The sequence below is a fragment of the Branchiostoma floridae genome, chromosome 1 (genome assembly GCF_000003815.2).
Source record: "Branchiostoma floridae strain S238N-H82 chromosome 1, Bfl_VNyyK, whole genome shotgun sequence".
Lineage (NCBI taxonomy): Eukaryota > Metazoa > Chordata > Leptocardii > Amphioxiformes > Branchiostomatidae > Branchiostoma > Branchiostoma floridae.
Genome location: NC_049979.1, coordinates 1,778,020 through 1,785,673, shown reverse-complemented (window position 1 = coordinate 1,785,673; position 7,654 = coordinate 1,778,020). Strand labels below are relative to the sequence as shown.

General features: G+C 42.6%; 1 long non-coding RNA gene across 1 annotated transcript; it reads right to left on the bottom strand.

Moving 5' to 3' along the window:
• Positions 1-2,985: 2,985 nt before the first annotated feature.
• On the bottom strand, positions 2,986-5,906 carry LOC118423230. Its single transcript, XR_004832003.1, has 3 exons — positions 5,773-5,906; positions 4,176-4,315; positions 2,986-3,091 (listed from the first exon to the last, which is right to left on the bottom strand). It is a non-coding gene; the product is annotated as an uncharacterized LOC118423230 (long non-coding RNA).
• Positions 5,907-7,654: the final 1,748 nt, after the last annotated feature.

Below are 7,654 nucleotides of genomic sequence, written 5' to 3'. Positions count from 1 at the left end.
GGGGGGGGGGGGGGGGTCAAAATTCCCCCCCTTGGGGGGGGGGGGGGTTTTCTCGGGGGGACCCGGGTCCCCCCGCCTTTAAACCCTTGTGGGAACCCCAGAAACCAAGTTTTTTACCCTGGGGGCGGGGAATGGGGGGGAATTTCCTGGGGGAGGGGGGGGGGCCAAAAAGGGGCCCGGTTAAAAATGGGAAGAACGCCCCTGATCCCCTTTTTAATAACACCCGGGGGGAAGTGGACCCCCTTGGGGTGGGGTCCCATTAGGGTGTACCGGTGTGAAAGGGTTTTCGCCCCCCCCCCCCGGGGATTTCGCCCCCCGGGGGGGGAGATCACTAGGGTTTTCGCCCCCCTTTAGGGTTTTGGACACCCCCCCCCCCCCCCCCCAAGAGCAGCTGGTTGCTACATATTACAGGTGCGCTACCTGGTACTATACTGCACCTGGGGAGTAACGTATATGGTGTGTTACCTGGTACCTATATGGCACCTTATTACCGTACCGTAAGATGTCATACCTCGAAAGTCCATACTATATTGTTCGGTGCAAACATGACATTGAAATGAAAAAGACAATTTTTGCAGCTGAGGTGGTATAAAAACAGTGCTACTGCGAACGTATAAATCAACACGGTCTATGGTACGGAATACGTCAGCTATATGTTTTCAATTTGTCACAGTGTTTTCTTTCTTGTGTTGGAAACATTTCCAAAGCACTAATAAAAACACACGTGAATAATAGTTTCTCATTATAAACACTATCTACGCGCAAGTTGATATAGCTGTTGATAAATGCTACACAAACACTGGTAAAGTACCAGTCTTAAGAAACACGGGTAAATGCATCAGTTCCTAAATACTAGAAAAAACAGTCATGTTGGAGGTGAAGATTTCCCTTGGCCAGGTGCATATACCAAAATGTGCGTTATTCTAATTAATAGCTAATATTTGTATAATTAATAAAGACATTACATAGTTCTTTTGTGGTCACTTCATGGTAGAGACTTCATATTGGAGATATATAGGTTGCTTGAGGACAGGTGAATACAATGAAATACATCTTCTGTCATGACTCAGGTATATGCAATAATGGGAATACAAGGGACCCAACCCTCCTTGTCTGAAACAAGTTCAACTATCTTATTACCATGTAATTACGTTAATATTGATACTATGAATTGAGATATGTATCAAACTCGTGTACTTATATCATTCTGAAACTGCATTTTGTGATTTATACCAATCAACTTCTAAAATGTCATGTAAACCCGTTTTTTTGGGGGGGGCCAAATCGCTAAAGGGGGGCGAGGTAGGGGGGCGAGATCACTAGCCGGGGAGGGCGAGATCGCTAGTGATTTCGCCCCGGGGGGGCGAGATCGCTAGTGATTTCGCCCCAGGGGGGGCGAGATCACGGGGGGGCGAGATCGCTGTCACACCGGTATAAAACCGTTTTTTTTTTTTATTGGACCGGTCCAACCGGACCTGAAAAAATTCGGTGGAACGGATGGTGGACCTATTGGAAAATGATCATAAATGATCAGGCATTCACACGTTTCGGGTAAATGATCAGGCATTCACACGTTTCGGGGCTTACCGGTCGAGGAAAATAACAAGAGCGAAGTAGAGTAGACTCTATAGTCATTTACAGTCAATAGTACAGAGGGAGTTAGCGGGAGTCGAACACTACACAAAACATATTTCTTTGTTGAGAAACGGACCATTGTTTTGAGTATCCTGGCACAATTCGCAAGTTCTCACATACTGAATCAGGTCCAGGTTCAGGTCCAAACCTGGACCTGAATTTTCTGTACCCACCCCTAGAATACACTATTTGTCACGTAGCTAGTTCAGGAGCCAAGTCTTGGGCCGTTTTTCTCAGGATCTATCTCACGAAAAGTGGTATCTCACTGCACTTGGGGTACTAGTGGCATTGTGGCACTGTGGGGTTCGTTCACTGCGGCACTGTTGTGTTATTTTCGCCAACTTTCTCTTGCACTCTCACTGACGTGCTATTATTGCGTTTCTAGATCGACTAAATGAACGTGTTATTGGAAATCGCAGCGGTGTCGATTTATGACAAATTACTGTAAAATGATGAACTGGGCCCGCTGACTACTCTCTCGGCACCGTAGAGATTTTGTTTGTTGGTTTGTTTGTTTGTTTGTTTGTTTTGGATCTCCATTAGTGATACTAAATGTAGTATCACCTTTCTTACTGGAGTCTTACAACTCATAAAACAATATATACAAAACATAAGCAACACATCTTGTACAATAAGTAAACAGAAAAGTAACAAAATCAACTGAGGTAACTTAGAGTGAAGGTGGGAGATCAGAGGTCAAATTAAATGTTAGGAACCATAACCTAGGTTTTGTATGCAGAAGGTGAATAAAAATAATGATTAAAAAAACATAATTGATTCTAACAAACTGAATATGCATTATGAAGATGAGTACAAAGTAAAGTAGTAGCAATAAATGAATGATATAATGTAATCACCTATACATGCTGAAAATAACATTAGCAACAAAATAAACAATACTAATGTATTTCCAAAACAACAGCTGCTACAGAATAGAGATAGCGACTTAGCTCCCCATGGTATGGTTACCAGACTAGATGTGTCACTAAAGTTCCAGGACTCTAGCCAGCGTTCGTTTTTCCGTCAATTGACGGTAATTTGCTGTGTGTGACGGAAAAATTTTAAAACCAATCCGTCAACCTTGACGGACAAAAATCTGATAAAAGCTCCTACAGGCGGCTTGGGGACGCCGTCCACGGCCGTAAAAGCCACACACTGTTTGTTTTGCTATTGTTATGATTGTTGACAATGTGTGTCGGCGCCCTTTCGCATACGATAATCTCATTAAAACCCGTTTTTCAAGGTCTCAGTTCAGTCTCTCTAACTCCTGGAATAGTGTTTCCGCGACAATGGGAATTGGCTGACGGAAAAAAATTTCGAGCTGGCTAGCCCCTGCACTAAACATGCACGAGAATATCAAAGTCTCATCATAGATTTTACCAACCTTCTTCATCCGCTGTGTGTACTCCAGGAGCGTCTCCTTGTCTCCTATATTGCTGAAGATGATGTCCTTTACCTGGCAAGTAATTACACGTTGGTTAGAATTTTTGCAAAGGTGCGTACACATTTCTGAGGACCGGTACAATGACCGAGTGGGCAGAGTGCTCACCTTGCTTTCAGTAGGTCGCCAGTTCGATCCCGGCAGTGACTTCAAAAATGGTACATTCTGCTTTCTATGCTTAAGTTAACGTTTAGGCTATTAAACGTCACATTTCCAACCGGGGTCCCGGTCAGGCTGTTTGTTGAAACAATAAAATAAAAATGTATACGTAAAATCATATACACAAATAATGCCCACGACTATTCTCTTGACGTCTTGTGCAGTTTGGTGTCTTTTATGTCACCGTGAACCAGTTTGGAAATGTGACGTAGACCTCAGCACTCGGGAAAGAGTATGGAAGTTGAGAACACATGTACACCACTACCAGCGGACTAGCTCCTGTGGTAGAGATTACATAAAGTTGTGTGGCCCAAGACTACTGAAATGGAGATGGGCACAGTCCTATGCACCATCTGATGCGGGAAGGGCTTTTACACTGAACACTACTGAGGATGGCTACATCAATAAGCGTTTTCACGGTTCTGAGTAGCGTGTGCACTGGCGACAGGAATTGTGGGTAATATGTCAAAGGTGAAGGCCCCTGTGACAGAAAACAAAACACGTCTGCACATTGTAATGTTAATCAGGTCACTTCAAGGTGAACAACATCAATTCTATTAATAATAATCTTTATTGCAAATTCATGCCCGAGGGATACGAAGTAAAGCAGTAGTGGTAGTAGTAAAAGCATAATCATACGAAGGGAAACGATATTCATAGATAAATCAAAAGGGAATAACGACTAATCTATCTATTTCTACTTAAGCTATTTGATGGGTTTGACTTCTTTTCCGTATGCAGTAGGAGATTAATTGTCCAACATTTTCATATATAAAGGAGTTGGACGACTTAAGCAAAAAGATTGATTTTTGTTGGTCGGTAAGGTGATAAAAGCTTGGGAAAGTTTTGCAGATTTTAAGGAAAAGTTTGTTTCTTTCGGAACTGTAATGTGAACTGTAATGTGACAAATGAAATGTATTAAATTAATTGTCTCACGAACCTGTACATCCGGGCATCTCCGCAACATGTCCGCCTTCTCCTTGTTTACAGCGGAGAACGGAACGAGCACTGAGACATCGCGGCGTGTTGACGACATTGTCTGTCAGTTGGCTCCAACAAGGCTTGGGTTCGGGGCGAAATCTGGGGTAAAGGAGGACAGTTTAGGCCATGTTGATTTGCTTATATGGATGACATCCTCTGGGAACTCAAAAACTGATGCGAGCGTGCGAATAAAAAAAGTTTGACAAAAAAGTAGTCTTCATTTTGAAATCTAATCTAAGTGGTCAGGAAGGCGTAACATGGGACTGGACACACAGAATACAGCATACCGAACAATAGATTCTTCAGTTGTGTTATTTAACATCTTCTTTGACTTCGGAATATTCTATGGCATTAGTATACATTCTACGTTTTCCAATATTTGTTTTTACAATCCACAGTATATATTTGCTTATTTTGAAGCTGCTTTGTACGATTTGCTGTTTTTGTATTTTTGGAAGCGACCAAAAATTGATGCGCGCGAGGATGTCATCCATATAATCAAATCAACATGGCTTACTGAATATAATACAACAACAGAAAAATACATGAGAAACACGATGATCTATGATTAACTGTCTGAACCCGTATAAAACCTGATATACAAACGTTTGGACATCATTTGGGTTATTGTTTGAGCGTCTGGGTAAAGCTAAGGGCACAACCCGCCGTACATACAATTTGTCTGTACGTTTTTTGTTTAGTTTTTTTTAGGCTACGTCCGCCACATATATCTAAAAACGTGGGGAACGGGCAAGAGCAGGGGGGTACACGTCACAAAGTTTTGTCTGCACGTAAAATTCCACGGCGTGTCTGCGTGCTCCCAAATCCGTCGGATTCCCTATGAGTTCGTACGGAGGCGGTACTTACCACTTACGGATGCCAAAACATTGCCCACGTTTTGGCACGTAGGCCGCACGTATTTGCACTTACGGCGGATTGTGCCCTTAGTTGGTAACCGTGGCGCGATTATGATACATACAACATAACAATATAGACCCATAAAACATAGCACTCTATATGTGCAAGTGTGTGCTGTGGTAGGAAGAATCCGACTCAAGTGTAAACTGTATCATAAACTGTATAACGGACTGGAAAAGCCCATATACAAAGGAAGAGCACTGCTTACGCTATCTGGCATCAAACTCTGCTGTATAATTGAACGCAACCATTTCGCAATCAAAGCAAGTTCATCATGCAATGCGACATTTGGAAATGACACTCGATTGCACTGCATAGGGTTGGATCCGCACGAGAAAAAACCCCTGGTAAGTATCTAGACATATGATGAGGGAGAAAATCACAAAAAGGAGCAATTCACAAAAACTCTGAACGTTTTGCGGGGGTTTGAGATCGTTGATTTCTTGTTTCAGTCTCCTTCGCTGACTTCGAGGGGGGCGAAACTCCTTCCACGGCGAACTCCCTTTATCGGCATTAGAGAACCTTATCCAACTTTGAAACTAGCGAACCAGCGCCCCCGCTCCTTAAAAAATAAAATAAAGGGGCTAGAAGTCTGCGAAGGGGGCTATGTAAAGACTGTGGAGGGACTTACTACTTACGTGATTTACTGCGTTACTGGTCAGGACGATCGCTCGGTGCGTCTGGCAGGAGGTGACGGAATGCTGCAATTGTAGTCGGAAGGGACAGACAACCTCAGCCTTGTCCTCCAGGTGCGCCACAGCAAGTAACATTACAAAGCCGTGGCCAATCACAATGCCTGTAAAACAAGTGGCTGAAAGCGTTGTTCCAAGTTAGACAATCCCCTGACAAAACTTGTGACCCGTTGTCTGTTAAAAACAAGTTATTCGACTCCTGTGTCAACCTCATCTTTCTTTATGTGTCGGAAATTTGGGATTCTTTCAAAGGGTCAAAATCAATGGATCTAAAATTTTGCAAACAATACATGAATGTCCCCCAAACATCTACCAATCTTGCTACACAGGTTGAATTAGTTTTTCACACGAGTCTGCTTAAATGTGCCGACTGATAGTCTCCAGGCCGACTCACTTTTATGTTAATTAGAATTAGACTCATTAGATAGTAAATGTTGGGCTTCCGGTGTGCGGAAAACTTTAGAAGAATGCGGTTATGCCTTTGTTTGGCATTCTCCACACTCAATTGTTTCAAAAGTGCTCATAGTCATATCTTTTATTCAATAACATTTGAAGGACGTCTATTTTCGGACGTTCCTATGCAAAATTCACAGGCAAACAAACAAAGGCAAACACACAAAGAACATTTTACGCTCATACAGACTGCTCAAATCTACTTATAGAAGAGCGAACGACAAAGAACTACCATCACCAAACTACGAATCCTCTGCCATAAACTCCGTGTTGAATCAGGAATGCACAATCGCGCACCTCTGGAGCAAAGGATTCTGTAACCTGAACAAGGTTGAAGATGAATCCCACTTTTTATTGGATTTTAGCTATAGCTTATATATTAACGATAGAAATATTCTTTTTAGTCATATCATATTTACAGAAGACATTTATTTGCAAGTTCAAGCACAGATGCTAATTGCAAATACATAAACATAGGGAGACATACAAGTTACCATGAACAGTGATAAACATTATATTATAGGAAAGTGCTCTCTTTGTCTAGCTTTGAAAAACTCATATTTATTATATACAAACACCGCTCAAGCTACATTTTCAATGATCACTAAGAGACGAGAAGAAGCCGAACAAATGTATTAGAGTTTTAGAACTCATGTTCTAGCTTACTGTTCACCATGTGTACTTCAACACGACTTCTGTACCTGTATGTCTATACTTAGGCCCATAGGGCATAAATATGTACAATAAAGGCTAGCATATTTCATTAATTTTTGCCTAATTCCGGGGGGGGGCAATATTTTCCCCCACGAGCTCCGGAGACAGATAGTCAACATGAGAAAAAGTGCCAAAATGGGCAAATATGTCGTGTTGAAGCTGCTGATTTTGCTATAAATATCATCTATGTACCTGAGATAGATGCTTGGTGCGTGGTGAATTCTCAGCATATCGGTTATTGATTGATTGGTGGGTGGGCCGACTACTCTCTCTTCGCAGCCAGGGGCTGAATTGCGAGGGGCTTTCAATAGACGGGGCTAAATCGAAGGATCTGGAGCGAGCTGCCATTCGGCGCCACTCAGGTGACCTCAATACGACAGTATTTGCCCCAGGTGCGGCCATGGTACTGTACTACTACTTCTGCACATCATCATCATCATCATCGGTCGACGTGCTTACACACGACGGGGTTATACCGCCCCTTACGGGGTGACATACCCTTTCGAATAGCTGAATACAAGACGGGGGTGCGCCAGGTCTCCTGTCTCGCTTATGTAACGTTACACACCGTTTAAAACGTTCTATTCCTCATCATCAGCACAAGCATCATACCGTTTGAAGATATTTCAACTAGAAAAAGAAACGTCAACGCTTCGTTATG